The 17,113-nt window shown below is 42.4% G+C and overlaps 1 protein-coding gene across 1 annotated transcript in view; it reads left to right on the forward strand.

The window, feature by feature from the left end:
* The window catches only part of LOC126267423 (nephrin-like), a 1,327,372-nt gene that overhangs the window by 444,072 nt on the left and 866,187 nt on the right, over positions 1 to 17,113 (forward strand). The gene's annotated exons all lie outside the window — the stretch shown is intronic.

Raw genomic sequence — 17,113 nt, forward strand, 5'->3', positions numbered from 1 at the left:
TCATATCACTTTGCTACCTTACGCCTCGATATTTAAAAGACTTGACTTTTTCAAGCAGGAAACTAGTAATACCGTATCCGAAGTACACAGGTTTGCTCTTCGTACTCATCTTCATTAACTTACATTTTTCCTCATTAATGACTAGCTACCGTCCTTAATACCAAATGGAAATTTTATTTAAGTCGTCTTGTATCTTTCTACAGTCACTCAACTTCGACACCTTACCGTACAGCACGGCATCATCAGCAAACAGGCGCGTATTGCGGCCCACCCTGTCTCCCTATCATTTATGTATAATACAGAACAATAGCTGTCCTATAACGCTGTCCTGGGACACTCCTGACGGTTACCCTTATCTCTGATGAAGGTTCGCCGTCGAGGACAAGATACTGGGTGCCACTATTTAAGAAGTCTTCAAGCCATTCACGTATCTACGAATTTATTCCATATCATTGTACCTTCGTTAACAACCTGAAGTGGGGTGCCGTGTCAAATACTTTCTGGAAATATAGAAATACAGACTTTGCGTGTTGCCCGTTCATCGATGGTTCTCAGTATATCATTTGAGAAAAGGGCTAACTGACTTTCGCATGAGCGACGCATTCTACAATAATGCTGAGCCTTGGACATAAGCTTCCAGTCTCGAAAAAAGTTATTATATTCGAACAGAATATATGTTCAAGGATTCTGCAGCAAACCGAAATTAGGGATATTGGACCGTAATTTTGCGAGTTTGTTCTTTTACCTTTCTCATATACTGGAGACACTTGCGCATTTTTCCAGTCATTTGGGTCTTTGTGCTGGGCGAAAGTTTCACGATAAATGCTAGCTAAGTAATGGGCCAATACCGTTGTCGCTCTACGCCAGGTACGCTGATTTCTATTTAGTTCACAGAGGAGTGTACCGATGGTCAAATGACGGTATATTTGTACGGTTCTCTTGTGTATGTACGATTTCTTGAACGTGAATTTTAAAACTTCGGCTTTCGTTTTTCTGTCCTCAACTGCCACACCAGACTGGTCAACGAGTGACTGAGTGGGAGCATTAGACCCCCGTAGCGATATTATACACGGCCAGAATTTTCTCTGGTACTCTGCTAGATATTTTGCTAAGCTGTGACAGTGGTAAGTTGTATGCTTCACGCATAGATCTTTTGTCAGATCTACGAGTCTCTACTAACCTCCACCTGTCGTCATTTGTGCGTCTCCTTTTAAACGTAGAGTGCAACAGCCGATTTTCGTTACTAAACCATGGTGGGTCTTTTCCTTCCTTTATCCACTTACTAGACACGTAACTATCCAGATCACGATTTCCAATCTGCTTAAACTTTGCCCATAATTCCTCTACATCCATCTTACTGGAACTACTAATATGCTCTATATAAGACAAACATTCTCCTACCCATCTAGACTGATTTATTAGCTTTGGTAACCATATTTGCTATAATGCCATCATGATAAGTAGTCCCCGTTTCTATACTGACACTGTCGATAATGTCCGGCCTATTTCTAGCTACAATGTCTAAGATATTTCCATTGCGCCGATAACGTGTTCAAAAAAATTTCGCATGATTGTCTGTCGGCATCCCCCGCAATGAAACGGTAGACATCGCAGTGTACACTCGGCAGGCTAAAGTCGCTTCCACCTAGTATTGCACGATGCGAGTATTTATGCGCTATTGACCGTGGACTTTCTTTGAAAGATGTTACAGCGGAATTGGGTGGTCGGTATAAACATCCAAAAATTAACTTAGTTTCACCTACACCCGTTACACACGACCAGATGACTTCACTGCCACACTCAACTTCAACCTCAATAGAGACAATACTTTTGTCATCTTCAATGAACACTCCCCAACCTATGGCTTCTAACCTGTCTTTACGATATACTTTCCACGGCTCGGTGTATGTCTCTGAGCTGTCTTCTTTGTGTTTCAGCCAGCTCTCGGTCCCAAGAATAATTTTGAGCCCGAGAACTCTCCAGGAGGACAGAAAATTCGGGAACTTTATTACGAATACTTCCTACAAATCCACACACGTTAACGCAGGTTTAGAAATCTGCAGTAAAGGCCGTTACAGAACCAACGGACCGTTTGGTTGAGACCCTCCACTCGACACCAAACTACAGCATCCCGGACAGCTCTGGGAACGATGCTCAAAACTGCAAGTTTTGTTGGCACCTCCACCAGCCACTTTTACGATATGAGGATCGCCTCAGAAATCATGTGACAAGCGTCGTTGGAGCTGAAATGAGCCACAGCTTACAGGCAACTGCACCCTGCACGCTCGATAACCATAGGCAAGGCCGTCTCCTCATCTCGGTATGCCATTGCATTCCTCCGACTTACCTACTTGGGCATTTTTCATAGAAAAAAAATCGTCTCTACAGATGAAAAAAGCATCATGTGAAGAAAAATGTCCAAGGAGTGACTGAGTATAGATCTCACGGAGTAATGGAACTTGCCTACATAGACTCTGTTTTTCTATGGAATAAGAAATAAATGATAGCAGAAACCAAAATTTTCTATAGTGGAACATTGAGCCTCACCAGAAAGTAACATTTTTTAGCACCAGCGTCAGTTATGATTATTATGGCGGCCTGTGTTCTAAGGTTAAATATGTAGGTGTATCGAGTTTACGACAGGTTTTGCACTTATTTCTTTTTCCCTTTTCCACCAGTCCGTTAGTTCTGATTCACTTTTGCAAGGAGAGAACCAACTGGTAGGGCAGACATACCGATTTCACAATGGCGTTCTTTCCAGCCCTGAACTGTATCTGACTAATCGGCTCCGTAACGCCCCAAACATTGGAGCTCTCAATAACCAATAAGTCTCTCCCCCAATGTGCCTGCTCGGACCGTGCTAAAGGAGCGGCCACCGGTCCATTCGCAGGATGAACGGGCGAGGCCAGGCGGCCAGTGAGCACATTGGCCCTCCGCCTCGAGCAATGCGAACTCGTATCTACACGCCATTCACCGTCATATGAGGAAGGATGCACCACATCGTGTGCGCAAGTGACACTTGAGGTGTCCAATGTGACACGTTAGGTTTTCAGTCAACGTTACTGCAGCCTGAACCAGAATGACCGTAGCCAACAGCAAGTTTAGCTGTTCGCGAGGAGCATAGACACATCCTATCCATCCTAGCAAGACTAAATTAAGAAGTGAATTCTAAAAGCAGGCAATCCTAGATATGCGACTTGCTATCCTCCCGGTGAGTAACCAATGGACGCTGATGTTTCAAAGAGCTATTTAGCTGGCTATTCAGTGAACAACATTTGCACTAAAGACTGAATGAATTTACACCCACAGTAATGCGAGATTAACCATATTAAACAGAGAAACACGCATGAAAATTAATAAATATAGTACTAGGAAACCACAGAGAAGGATAAACACATAAGTTGTCACTCTGTAGACGCACTCGTATCACAGCCGAGAGCCTTGCATTAAATAATCAATGCTGAGGAAAATAAAGTGAATGCTGAATAGTGAAATAAAATTATCTTCGGGGACAATACAGAGCCCACTGACCTCAGACTCTCAATTGCAGTGAACCTCATGAATAAATTTTTGGACGTATTGGAATCTCATGCCTTTATAGTTACTATTCTCTACGGCTCCTTGTAGTTCTATGAATATTAATCCCTGATGTCTATCTTCTTTATTCTTCTACCCACATCGATTCTATGGAGACCCTCCACATTACTGACCTGTTCGCCAAACCTTCCACAATCTTTTGTACACCTCAAACCCTTCGAATCTCTGCTACACCTGTTGAACCACAGTCCACTATTTGCTTTCCTGTCTAAGGTCTTGTAGCGACAAACAGACCGGACCTTACCGACAATGTCAGTATTGAAACGGGGATTAGCCATCATGACGTCAATATGGCAACAATGATTATGAAAGTTAATAAATCAGTCAAGAAGTCTAGGAGAGTATTTCTGATAGACAAAGCAGATAAACAGTTCTTAGTATTTCACTTAGTGAACTGACATCCCTTGACTCCAGTAGGATGGACGTAAAGTAATTATGAGCAAGGTTTCTGCAGGTTATAAATTGCAGTCTGGGGAGTTACATGCCTAGTAAGTGCGTAAAGGATGGGAAAGAAACACCATGGTTTAACAACGGAATTTGGAAGATGCTGAGGAAGCAGAAGACGATGCTGAAGAAGCATAGCCTGTTGCACTCTCGGTTCAAAAGGCGACGCACAAATGACGACAAGCGAAGGTTGGCAGAGCCTTGTGCGTCTTGAAAATATCTATGCGCGAAGCATACAATTACTACCACTTTCACACCTTAGCAAAAGATCTGACAGAGAACGCGGGATAATTCTGTTTTTATATAATATCACTAAGCGAGTCAAATGCTCCCGTTCATTCACTTGTTGACCAATCAGGTGTGGCACATGGAGACAGCGAAACGAAAGCTGAAGTTCTAAGCTTCACGTACCACAAATCGTTCACCAAGGAGAATCGCACAAATGTATTGTAATTTGACCATCGGACAGGCACCCGTATAGGCGACATTGTAATAAGCAACCCTGGTTAGAGAATCAACTGAAAGAGTTGAAAGCAAACACATCACCAGGTCCGGATGGATTCCCATTTCTTTTTTACAAAGAGAATTGTAGGTCACCCGACCTTTACCTAGCCCGCATTTATCGTGAATATCTCTCCCAGAAAAAAGTCCCAAGCGACAGAAAAATACGCAGATGACTGTAGTATATGAGAACGGTAAAGGAACAGACAGCCAAAATTACCGACTACTGTTCATAACTTTGGTGTGCTGCAGAATCCTTGAAGATATTCTAAGTTCGAATATAACAAACTATCTTAAGAATTAGGTCCACGAATAGCAAGTTTGAAGAAAGCATCACTTGTGTGAAACTTAGATACCCTATTCTCATACGTTGTACTGCGGACCTCTGCCAGGCATTTAAACGTGATTTGTAGAGCATCGATGTAGATGTATATGAACTATGGATGATGAGCAATAGGCAGATTCCACATTTTTTAATTAAGGAAAACACTTGACACGATGATGCACTGCACGCTGTTAACGAAGGTACGAGCATAATGAATAAGTTCACCCATACGTTGGTGGTTCGAAGACTTCATAAGTAATACAACCCACTGTGTGGTCCCAGACGACGAATGTTCATCAGAGAGAAGGGTGTCGTGAGGAGAGCCGCATGGAAGTGTGATAGAGGGCTGGTGTTCTCTTTTATATATAATTGATTTGGCGAGCACGGTGTGCAGCAATCTGTGATTGTTTGCTGAAGATGCTGTGACGTACGGTAAGGTGTCGCAGTTGAGTAACGATAGGAAAATATGAAAGTATTTAGACAAAATTTCTAGTCTGTGTGACTAATGACAGCTACCTCAAATGTTGGAAAATGTAAGTTACTGTGGTTGACTAGGAAGCACAAACCTGTTATGTTGGGATACATATTGCTAGTGTTCTAACACAGTCAGTTCATTTAAATATTTTGGACTAACATTGGGAAGTCGTATGAAATGGAAGGAGCTCGTGAGAAACGTCGTAAGAAAAGTGAATTGCCGATGGTACGTGGTTCCCTGTTCGTACCGCACTTACCATCCATATCTTGGATATCATAAAAGAGGAAGGGGGATGTAATCATGGTTGGTAGTCACAATTTATAATTAAGACAGTTTATTTACATTACGCCTTTTAAGGAATTTGACAATTACAAATTGTGAACGAGCCACTAAGTAAAGCTTTGCAAATACAGTTAGAAACCCAATGTACAAATAAACAGTCCCTTTAGGGAAATCTATAAACTTAATGTGCCAGGCATTTGTAGAAACTTTAAGCATAGCAATTGTCAATTACTTCACACAGCCACCAACGAGTTATTACATTAAGATGGTCACACTTAACATTCTTCACTAAAACGCCATTATGAACTTGCTATTTCAATCCGTTAAATAGGCATTTGTTAAAAGGCCCATTATAAGCTTAACGTTAACGGGCGCTAATACCTCTCGCGTTATTTTCCCTTAATACAAATACAGAATTACAGACAATCTTCAGAAGTTCAAACTCCCATATAGGATTTCCCTCAAAAAACACTCCTGGAAATTGAAATAAGAACACCGTGAATTCATTGTCCCAGGAAGGGGAAACTTTATTGACACATTCCTAGGGTCAGATACATCACATGATCAAACTGACAGAACCAGAGGCACATAGACACAGGCAACAGAGCATGCACAATGTCGGCACTAGTACAGTGTATATCCACCTTTCGCAGCAATGCAGGCTGCTATTCTCTCATGGAGACGATCGTAGAGATGCTGGATGTAGTCCTGTGGAACGGCTTGCCATGCCATTTCCACCTGGCACCTCAGTTGGACCAGCGTTCGTGCTGGACGTGCAGACCGCATGAGACGACGCTTCATCCAGTCCCAAACATGCTCAATAGGGGACAGATCCGGAGATCTTGCTGGCCAGGGTAGTTGACTTACACCTTCTAGAGCACGTTGGGTGGCACGGGATACATTCTGACGTGCATTGTCCTGTTGGAACAGCAAGTTCCCTTGCCGGTCTAGGAATGGTAGAACGATGGGTTCGATGACGGTTTGGATGTACCGTGCACTATTCAGTGTCCCATCGACGATCACCAGAGGTGTACGGCCAGTGTAGGAGATCGCTCCCCACACCATGATGCCGGGTGTTGGCCCTGTGTGCCTCGGTCGTATGCAGTCCTGATTGTGGCGCTCACCTGCTCGGCGCCAAACACGCATACGACCATCATTGGCACCAAGGCAGAAGCGACTCTCATCGCTGAAGAAGACACGTCTCCATTCGTCCCTCCATTCACGCCTGTCGCGACACCACTGGAGGCGGGCTGCACGATGTTGGGGCGTGAGCGGAAGACGGCCTAACGGTGTGCGGGACCGTAGCCCAGCTTCATGGAGACGGTTGCGGATGGTCCTCGCCGATACCCCTGGAGCAACAGTGTCCCTAATTTTCTGGGAAGTGGCGGAGCGGTCCCCTACGGCACTGCGTAGGATCCTACGGTCTTGGCGTGCATCCGTGCGTCGCTGCGGTCCGGTCCCAGGTCGACGGGCACGTGCACCTTCCTCCGACCACTGGCGACAACATCGATGTACTGTGGAGACCGCACGCCCCACGCGTTGAGCAATTCGGCGGTACGTCCACCCGGCCTCCCGCATGCCCACTATACGCCCTCGCTCAAAGTCCGTCAACTGCACATACGGTTCACGTCCACGCTGTCGCGGCATGCTACCAGTGTTAAAGACTGCGATGGAGCTCCGTATGCCACGGCAAACTGGCTGACACTGACGGCGGCGGTGCACAATGCTGCACAGCTAGCGCCATTCGACGGCCAACACCGCGGTTCCTGGTGTGTCCGCTGTGCCGTGCGTGTGATCATTACTTGTACAGCCCTCTCGCAGTTTCCGGAGCAAGTATGGTGGGTCTGACACACCGGTGTTAATGTGTTCTTTTTTCCATTTCCAGGAGTGTATATGTAATGAAAACAGTTACCAATAAGGGGTGACTTAATGACACTTCAATACTAGTGCCAATCCAAGATCTAGTTACATAACATGATAGAACGAACCCCTTACATAAAAACTACATCAGAAACACTGATCTTTAAAAATAAATGTTCATGTGCTCAGACGTGTTAATAAAAGACTATTAGAAAGAGCTACGCAAGGAACTCAGCACGTGCTATGCAGTTTAAAATTTACCCAGTTGCCAGTCGCTAATATTTAAGGAAACAGGTTCGTCTAAGAACAGGTTGCATCCAATATTTATTTATTATCTACCAACATAACCCGCCTTGTCGGAAGGAAGATAAATACTAAACTTTGGAAGGCGTTATGTAAACAACACCGGGTAGTGGAGACGTTCTTAAACACTTCCAGCCCTAGACCTCGGATGACATTTCACTCCCCGCCAAGGTGCTGGCACAATCAGAGGTTTCTCAGCGAATCACAAAGACAATCCCATAACTCTATAACTCTGAAACATAGAAACACTCGACATAACCTTTGATTAAATATATGGGTAAACGTGTAAAGGAACACGTTACACTACTGTCAGATTCGCAACTTTGACCTCAAACATTTTACACGTGGACAGCTGTATTAATAGAGTGCAGGCCTTGAAAAAGCCAACATAAAATCATTTGATTACAAGGAACACAGAGCATTAGTAAAACTTCTGAGAAAAGTTTCAAATAACGGCCAACATTTAACTAGGCTAACTGAACTCTTCCACACCATCTTAAAGTTCGACTATGAAAGTATAACCATAGCAATAAAATTTAAACGCCTCTGAGTGCGTCGGTCAACGAAACACAATTACGACCACTTACTTCATATCACGTACACAATACGAAGGAGATGTTTCTACAGCTTCATCGCTTCACTTCAAATTTTATTCCCACCGAGGTCACAGAACTTGTATTTCCAAGCTGCCCATGTCGCCAAAACGGCTGACCAGTTTCACACCGCAACATATAACTGCCATCACGCTCGTTCGGTAGCCGTTGATATTCGTCTCCCAGCGAATGTCACGAGATCTCTAGGGGTCCCCGTCGAAGGCTCACAACCAAAATACCTTCGCCCGCCAACCCTGAAGATAAGACACGCGGAAAGCAAAGACAGCTCAACCACAATCGACCACAACGATACATTAAGAAATTAACACTGGTGCCAGCTCGCCACGGCTGAGCCGATTTCGGTTTATTGGGAGGATGTTTAAGACAGGGTGGTTCGTCTGTAAAGGAGACCCCTTATACGACGCTGGTGTGAGCTGTTCTCGAGTTCTGCTTGAGTATTTGAGATCCGTACTAGGTTGGGTTAAAGGAAGACATCAAAGCAGCTTAGAAACTGGCTCCTAGACTTTGTATCGGTAGGTTCGAACAACATGTACGCGTGACGGAAATGCTTTGGAAACTCATATGGGAATCCGTGGAGGCAAGGCGGCGTTCTTTACGAGCAACACTATTGAAAAAATTAAAGAGAACCGCATTTGAAGCTGACTATTGAAAGATTCTACTGCCGCCAACATACACTCCGCGTAAGAACTTAGAAGATAAGATACGAAAAATTAAGGCTCATACGGAAGCATAGATAGTTGTTCATTCCACGCTCTGTTTGGGAGTGGAACAGGAAAGGAAAAATGTGTAATGGTATAGGGTAGCCTCAGCGACGGGCCGTATGGTGGCTTGCGAAATATCTATGTAGATGTATATGTTAATAATGCTATGGTTTTCAAGTTGTGCTTTCTTTGTCAACCATGTGTTATTTTGCTCGCAAGGTGACAGAACTCTTTCATCTGGTTTGCTTCGTTGTCTCAAATTTTAATCTTAAGTATACACTTATCAGTTTTCTGTTACTGATTACAGTCATTCTTCAGCTTACTCTCAACCCACATTCACATTCTTTAGACTTCATTCCATTCAGTATAGTTTGAGCAAATGGTTCCTACAGACATATAGACAGGCGAAACGTGTCGTCTGTGTTAGTGCCTATCTCTTGCCAGGCAAGCCTTGAGTAAAGCCTGGTCGAAAAGAGGGACCAAGTCAAATAATTAATTTCATTCAAGTTCTTTCAATCCTTATCCCATGTGCAGTTGGGTGATTTCGTGGTTAGCAGCGCGGAATTAGCCGAACGGTCAGGGGCGCTGCAGTCATGGACTGTGCGGCTGGTCCCGGCGGAGGTTCGAGTCCTCCTTAGTGCATGGGTGTGTGTGTCTGTCTTTAGAATAATTTAGGTTAATTAGCTTAGGGACTGATGACCTAAGCAGTTAAGTCCCATAAGATTCCACACACATTTGAAAGATTTTTATTATTATTACTATTATTTTGATTTCGTGGTTAATTAGAAATCAACGCACCATCGTGAAACAGGAACAGAAAATACAAAGCGGACGAGTGTGTGATTTAGTTTTCAATGAAAATTCCGCCACCCGCTCTCCCCCTCACCGTTTCATGACACAGAACGTTACTTCAAGCCTGACAGAGATTTCCCTAGCGTGTGGAAAATGGCAAACATTATCGAAAATCTCTACCCCAATACCTGAAAGAGAATGTTACTCTGGAAGTGAGAAAGACGCTCTTGTGTGACGGAGATGGCAAAACGCCAACCCAAAGAGAGAAAAACCTGGTTCTGTTTGAATTGTAATGTAAACCTCTTCCGGCCACTCGACAACGAGGGTAATTATAAGACATGAGAGAGTAGTACAGGACAGAAATGCAACAAGAAGACGCGTACCCATACACAGCCCTCAAATGGAGTGTTTAAAATCCATTGGGCATCTCACTCTAACTGTTATTGAGAGCGAAAGCAACAATCACGAAAGCATGGAGGCAGAAATGTAAGAGGTAGACTGAGACGAGGCTGCAAAGTTATGACAGGCGGGAGGAAGTATGGTAGGTCACGGTAAAATTTAACACATTTTGCTTTACCCCACACCGAAGGACCACGGAATGACGTGACTTGTGCTGGTGGTTCTGGGGAAGAGTATGTCGAGGGAAGAGCGAATACAGAGCGCTGATGGATGGAGGGAGCGTGACCGCTGCTGCTGTGTTTGGATGCTCTCGGTTAAGTCCACCGAAGCGAGTGTACGGCAGCTCGTGTTGTTCTTGGGAGAAACGGGTTCAGACAATGAAAGTTCGCATTCCTTATTACTTATTTGATAGAGTCAAATACGACAGACAAATGGCGTTGTTCCTTCCTCTTGTAATGACTTTGGATGAAACTACAATAACGAAAAAGGAGCACCCATGGTGGTCCGTTCCGCGCTAGCCTCAGATTTTCTTCTGTTTGCCGAAAGCATTTGTTGACACAGTGGGCCGTAGTTAACAGGGAAGTTCATTTCTTTGGTTTATCTGCAAATATATGAGATAACAATAATTATGCTTTCTCATACGTAACGATGTCCTTTTGTTCCCGCCCAGATGCCGGCCGGAGTGGCCTTGCGGTTCTAGGCTCTACAGTCTGGAACCAAGCGATCGCTACGGTCGCAGGTTCGAATCCTGCCTTGGGCATTGATGTGTGAGAAGTTCTTAGTTTTAGTTAGGTTTCATTAGTTCTAAGTTCTAGGCTACTGATGACCTCAGAAGTTAAGTTGCATAGTACTCAGAGCCATTTGAACCATTTTGAACCAGCCCCCATGAGTGTATCCCCGACGTCTTCATAGACATACATCGTGCACATCTTGTTAATGACCTCCTTCAGGATAATGACATCGCTCGAGTAGAGTGGCCAGCATGTTCTCCAAAGACGAAACTTATCGAACATGCCTGGGATGGACTGAAAAGGGCTGTTTAATGACGAGACTACGTGACCCATCAACCACTCTGAGGGATCTACGCCGAATCGCCGTTGAGGAGTGGCACAATCTGGACCAACAGTGCCTTGACGAACTTGTGGATAGTATGCCACGACGATTACAGGGACGCATTAATGAAAGAGACCGTGGTATTGAGTATTAGAGGTACTAGCGTGTACAACAATCTGGACCACCACCTCTGAAGGTCTCGCTGTGTGGTGGTACAACATACAATGTGTGGCTTTCATAAGCAATAAAAAGGGCGGAAACGATGTTTGTGCTGATCTCTATTCCAGTTTTCTGTACGGGTTCCGGAACTCTCGGAACCGGGGTGATGCAAAACTTTTGTGATTTGTGTATCTTAAACTCGTTAGATACCGCACTTAATATTTCCTAGCAAGAAATGTATTAAAGATAAATCACTATAATTTCACAGTGATACTTCGATGTTCTCAAAATGTTATTTAGGGTGAGAAGTAAGTGAGAAACGCCTATTAAAAGGTGTATTATGTGTGATGTTCGCCATCCAGTCTTTTGAGAAGTGCGCGAGAATTATCTTAAAATTTTCATATGAAAAGCTTTCTTGCTGGTGCCATGCATGTGAACTTGACGAACTTGTAGAGTTGACGAACAGTGAGCTTTAAAACTGAAATTATCAAGTTGCTGAAAGCAGACCCTGAAATTCTTAAAGGAGGAATACATTGCTTAAAAGAACAAAACGTAAGACGCAAAAACGAAATAAATATTGTACCAATGGAAATTCAAATACGCAGCGAAAAGCCACCAAAAAAACGCTTGTGTGTTAGACTTCAATAATACGGTTGGAACTGGCGTGAATGGCGAAACTGCTAACAATACACAACGTACGAAACCCAAATTCATATGTAAATGGACCAACATAAGTTACAAGAATACTGAGTGAACGCATTTAAAGTGCCGCTACTCACAGTGTTCCAGTGCGGACTGTAATTACCGTATGGCAGCGAAACTTGGTACATGTCCTAACGCGTTAACGCGGACCCGACTGATGATAACAAGAAATGTTGTGCCAATTTTGATCACCAGGTTCAAATCTGGTGATTTCAATGTGAGAAAGACGTGTAGAAAAATTTGCAGATGCAATGAGTTAGGTATTGGACGTGGGCAGAATCGTCAAACAAGTGAGAAATGCATAATGTTGACCTTATTACTAATCATGGCTTGCACAGTTTGTTCAGGGTGAGCACTGAAGACATCTACAAGATTCTGTACAGCGCCAGATTTGCATCTGGAGACCGAATCTGGAAATAAATTTTTCCCATCACAAATCGGTTCCGCATTAATGCATCAAATTTCACTGCAATATGATAATTAGAGGCTATCCTGGATCACGATTAGTAGCTGAACTTTAATTATAACCACCCACTAGTGCACACAGAACTTAGAAAATAGTTGTCAGCTATGAATTTCTATTAACTGCAGATTCTATGACTAGGAATTTAATAGCGTCAGGTAGGAAAATCGATGTTCTCCCAGGGATAAGAACTCATCAGCTAAAAAATTCTGGAAGGAAAATGTAGGCAAACGGGAGATGTTTACTATGATACAACTTGCAAAGCAGTTTTTCTTCGAAGCCACAGTCAAGAAGACGTCAGTGCTAATATGTGGTATTATCTATGTAAATTAACTGAGCGATAAGTATGCGGACAAAATAAGCTTCAGTGTTAGAGAAATGTAACAGAATAATTACAATATTTGTAGATCCTAATATGCTAGTGCCTTTATTTCAGTCAAACGCCTTGTTTGGCGAGAGTTTGATTCCTCTTAATTGACTGGCGTCCAACTCAACACATTTCAGATTTTTTTTTTCATGTGAGCTATCTCAATTTTCACAGCTTCATCTTCTACTCTAGAATGCAAACTACATATTTCTTGTAACCTGAGGATGGAGGATTGAGTTTCCAAAACAGATAGTGTAACAATAAAGACAAATTACTTACGAGTGAAGCGGATTTTAATTCCATCAACAGTTACGTCACTTTATTTTCTCTCTGACCCGCAGCATGGTCGATATCTTGTGACGACATTGTAATAATAGTATGGAACCAGAATGCTGGTGAATACTGAAGAATGGGATACAACCCGTCGGCGTCGGTGAATAGTCATACCACAAGTTACTACAGATGACGCGTTGCAAAGACGTAGACGAACAAACAAAGGAATGTAATACAGAAAAAACAGATCGTGGATATATACCGCGTATATGCATATTTCGAACGTGATATTACATATATTTCTCTTTTCGCAGTAGAATGTCCTAGTATACTATTGTTCACTTTATCTATATAAGTCAGCCGAAGAATGGGATACTAGTACTGGCGTCAATCGGTCAACTGAAGAATAGGATACAACCTTCGTAAGACAACTGAGCTACGGGATGCCTGTGTTATTTATGACGCTTTTTTTGCTTTCGCTAGTAATAGCATCCTTCTTTTCTATTGACCTAATTAGTAAAGAATACGAATCAACTGCAGAGAAAACAGCAATTGGAACGACTCACTACCAGACAATAATATAATTTATAATGTGTACACAAATGATTTAAAACTCCACAAGCGGCAAAAAGCAAACGCATTTTCTCTCACTTAATAATACATTCATTTATTATTAACGATTTTGGCCCTTCGCCACAGAAGATAACCGATTTATTACCTACCTCTCTAAAATAGATAAACTAATATCTGTGAGTGAAATATGACGTCATTGGTCAAAGCCGACGAGTTATATCCTATTCTTCCACTGACAAGAATGCTGTTACAACTGGTTTTATTCCTGTTGATTAAATGGTATCAATGGCCATCTTCAGGCTATCTGTAGGTTAATGAAGTTTTTAACAGTCACAAAATTCTAACCAATAACAATTTTGCTTCATTGTGTTTGATAATTGCGACCATATTGCATGGTTGCACTGTCGCTCTTTTGTAATCTTATTGCTGCGTAAGGCACTATAACTTCAGCCCAATTTTATTTATTGACCTTTTCCTTTACTTCTGCTTGTTGTTGGGATGTCAGCTTAGTTCTTTTATCGACGGTATATAGTGTTTGACAGCTCTGACTGATAGCAGATCTAGTGCTGATGTATGGTTGCAATTTGTCTATGCATCGTAATGATCTATGGCGTGGTATACGTAGTATAGTCTTTGTTACGTTTTCACAGACATACATTACTTGCTTGCAGTACCGTATACAGTGTCAGTGGTGTCACCGAACCGCAATATGCCGGCGAGGGCAAGAGACGTATTAACAGTTTCTGTTTACTGATAAAGCGGTCGTAAGAAACGGAGATAAACTGATATAACTACGTTACCATCATACTTTATACATAATCGTCAATACATGCGTCGTGTTTCTCTATAATTTTTCGTATAAGAGATGGAGGATGGAAGGACAGGAACATTCTCAATGCTTACGTAACTAGATGGTTGGTTGGTTGTTTCGGGGAAGGAGACCAGACAGTGAGGTCATCTGTCTCATCGGATTAGGGAAGGACGGGGAAGGAAGTCGGCCGTGCCCTTTGAAAGAAACCATCCCGGCATTTACCTGGAGCGATTTAGGGAAACCACGGAAAACCTAAATCAGGATGGCCGGATGCGAGATTGAACCGTCGTCCTTCCAAATGCAAGTCCAGTGTCTAACCACTGCGCCACCTCGCTCGGTGTACGTAACTAGAAACATCTTTCGTACTTCTGGTTTTTTACTGTACGTAAGTGTACAGTTTGTTTTATCTCACATACCGACACTTTAGGGGCATTTAAGGGATTTAATAAATATACTATCTGCAGACGTAGCTTAATGATTTTTTCAACAAAGTTTTGATCAATGTCGGCTTTCCTTCGAATAGTATGCTCATTATGAGAGCGCTCCTGTAAGTAGAGCCGACTGTTATTAAGGAAAATAGACTGCTTTAAACGTGTTTATGTGTAACTCGATGTTATTCTCATAACTTGACTCTATAATGTATAGATTAAACTCAACCGGTAAACAAATATTTGCTGAACTGAAAAGTTTGTTTGGACCACGTTGTAAAGATTACAGCGTTATTTAGTTTCAGAAGAGCGTAGTAGTACCATGCACAAACTTCCTGATGCTGTCACCTTACCGCACCAAACGTCAGGATTCGGTAAAGGATGCGCCTTTATCACTGTAGTAATGTATATCTGTGGTTTTCGTACGGTAACATTTTTGTTTTATCTTGTTTCGATTACCTGGAATCGGGCTGTATGATTTCAACAACGTTAACTGTACACTTTCTATGTACACATTCACTTTGTCTTCTCATATTAAATGTAAAAGCTATATAGTTAGCTTTATTGAAATGGTACAGCTCAATTCTGGGAAACATTACATTAACAAACGGACTTGAAACATGAAAATATTGTAGATAAATATAGTTAAATCCTACACCTCCATTCCGGGTAATTGAAACAACAGAAAATCAAAGATATACACACCATCAAAAGATACCAAAGAATATACTACCGCTCCGTAGAAGATTATGAAACACAAACAAATAAGTAAACATATTTTTCCATGAAGCACCGCTGGTTTTGTTGTAAGTCGCCACTGTCAAAGTTACAATAGTATATAACGTCGATTAAAAATCGAACCTTACATTTCTCAAAAACAGAATTCATAAGTATAGTAAATTATTAACAAACAAAATTAAACTCTAACTGGAGTTCATTTTCCAGCAATAATATAAGACAGAGAGCATCACGACAGCAATACCGCTGCCAGTACCAACACACAAACAATCAAAATTGTCATTAGTTATAACTTAGCAACTGTTAAGAAGGCGTAATTGCCTGTAGACAGCCTCAACATGAAACAGCATTCCACACATTTCTCTCCCGTGCCAACCTCTTCATTTCATAGCAGTGCTTGCAAACTACGTCCTCAATTATTTGCTGGAGATATTCCAGTCTCTCTCCTCCTCTACAGTGTTTCCCCTCTACAGCTCTCTCTAGTGTCATGGTATTACTCAGTTGTGTCGCCTCTTCTTGTCAGTTTTTATTATATTTTCCTTTCCACTCCGATTCTGTAGAGATACTCATCATTTTCTACTTTATTAGTCCACCTAATTTTCAGCATTGACCGACAGCGCTACATATCAAATGCGCGATTCTCTTCTGTTCTAATCTTCCCACTGTTCATGTTTCACCACCATACGATGCTATGCTCCAGACGAATGTTCTCAAATATTCTCTCCTCAGATTAAGGACTGTATTTGATACTAGAATGCCCTTTATGCCAGTGCTGGTCTGAGTTTGATATCCTGGCTGCGTGCGTCATGGATTATTTTCCTGCCTAGGTTGGAGAATTACTTAACGTCATATATGGCGGTCGCGGTGGTCTAGCGGTTCTAGGCGCTCAGTTCGGAGCCGCACGACTGCTACGGTCGCAGGTTCGAATCCTGCCTCGGGCATGGATGTGTGTGATGTCCTTAGGTAAGTTAGGTTTAAGTAGTTCTAAGATCTAGGGGAGTTATGACGTCAGCAGTTGATTCGCATAGCGCTCAAAGCCATTATTTTTAACTTCATATTCTTCCTGATCACCAATTCTGATGTTAATTTTCTCACAATTCTCATTTCAGCTGCGTCTCAGTAAAATCGTTTTTCTTAGATTTACTCTCAAGCCGTAATCTCTACTGATAATGCTGTTAGTTCCACTCAGCAGATCCTGTAACCCTTCTTCACTTCTATTGAGGATAGAAATTTCATCATCGAATCTTATCATT

The sequence above is a fragment of the Schistocerca gregaria genome, chromosome 4 (assembly GCF_023897955.1).
Source record: "Schistocerca gregaria isolate iqSchGreg1 chromosome 4, iqSchGreg1.2, whole genome shotgun sequence".
NCBI lineage: Eukaryota > Metazoa > Arthropoda > Insecta > Orthoptera > Acrididae > Schistocerca > Schistocerca gregaria.